Genomic DNA, 1,783 nt, shown 5'->3' with positions numbered 1-1,783 from the left:
CATTGGATATGTCTTTATTGTTATTCCTTTCATTCCAGTGTGGCTGTTAGTCAGACACCGCCAATCATTTGTCTTCACGTCCTTGAACACACACGACCACATCCTGTCCAAAGCCCGCTGCCAGGTCTATATCCAACTCCGAGGGCAATCAAATATTTACCGACCAAAATAAGGATGAGAAATCTTGCCATCTGAATAACAAAAGACTTCACCCTGCTTTTAATAAACCTCAGATTCCCAAATCAATCTGAATTAAAGTATTTGATTACCAGTTTCCTAGCAACCCAAGACCACGGCCATCTGTTGCTTCTGCAGACAGACGAGTCGGCCGGCGCTGCAGCCAGCAGGGAGGAATTCCTCCACGTTTTCCTCCTCTAAAGCTCATGCAGAGGTCTCTCCACAAGGACACAATTTGCGATATCTGAGAAGTACCTCACAAAAACTGTTTTCCAAAGTGCATTCTGTTCAATAATTTAGCATTGGACTGAAGGAAAAAATGCAATATTCATACAGACAAATGTCCCACTCTATTCGGTTCAGGCCCCTTGGAGGACCGAGAGGATGCCACACACTTCCTCTGATTACGAGACACAAGAGTACACAAGGTATCAGTTAGACATCAGCTGGAGACAACTCCTGCCAGAGGATAAGCTAAACACACACCAAGCATGTTGGGAGCCTGTGAGTTCATCAGATTGAAGCACGATCCGAAGGGAAGCCAACAGCACATCAATCATAGATATAAAACATGAATCGAATTGGGCGACAATTACCTTAGACTGACAGAGGCGGTTGTTTCTGCAAGGGAGTCCGGTCGTCTTTAGAAGGTTGTTGGTTCGATCCCAGCCAGAGCAGTCATCATGTCGATGTATCCTTGGGCAAGATACTTAACCCTGAGTTGCTCCCGATGGCATGGCCAACAGTGTGTGAATGTTAGCTTCCCTAGAGCAAATGGTACTGCTCTTTATGAATGAGGTGTGATTGGGTGAATGTAAATGAATGCAAGCAATATAACATAAAGTAATGTAAAGCACTTTGAAGGGTCGAAAAGTGCTATATAAGTAACATTGCCCAAATAAATTGTGTTTTTATTTAAATAAATATATTCTTCTGTTTAAGTTGTACAATATATCTTCAAATCATACATGCATTTTGACTATTTATCTCTTTTCAGGAAATAGACAGATGTGATTGGACGGTTTTGGATTCATGTTTAAAGGCAAAAAAACAAACAAGAGATGGGTGCAACTGGAGAGGAAAAATAATGAGAAAAGAAAACACAACGGCACGTAACGTTGAGGTACCGCTGGCTTTTCTTTGCTGTTTTTATTATCCCTAGCTGTTGACCTTCAAGACAATTGTGTTGCAAACACGATTGAGCTCTTGGGAAATATAGTTTGCCCATATGCATTTTAAATGTACTGAATGTTGTTAGACAATAAAATAATCAATAATTGTATTTGTACAGCACTTTTCAAGGACGTGGCAGTGCTCTCTGCTGAAGGCCAGGGTGATACAAACAACATAATAAAAGACAATACTGTACAGGACACTACAACACCATTGATAAAGGTGTAAACAAAACTGACACAAAAACAACCAATGGAATAAACACAATCTTCTGGTTGCATGAGAGATTCGTATTATGCAATCAAATAAATGAAGAGGCTCCAAGCCGAAGCCTAAACACCACTAATGGCAATTCATGACAAATCGCCTCCAAAGCAACAGAGAACATTATACAACTGCTTTCACAGGCTGGTTAGTAAGTAACCTAATTGTT

Source organism: Notothenia coriiceps, unplaced genomic scaffold, assembly GCF_000735185.1.
Source record: "Notothenia coriiceps isolate Sejong01 unplaced genomic scaffold, NC01 NC01_scaffold00006076, whole genome shotgun sequence".
NCBI classification, from domain to species: domain Eukaryota; kingdom Metazoa; phylum Chordata; class Actinopteri; order Perciformes; family Nototheniidae; genus Notothenia; species Notothenia coriiceps.
This window is presented reverse-complemented; position numbering follows the sequence as displayed.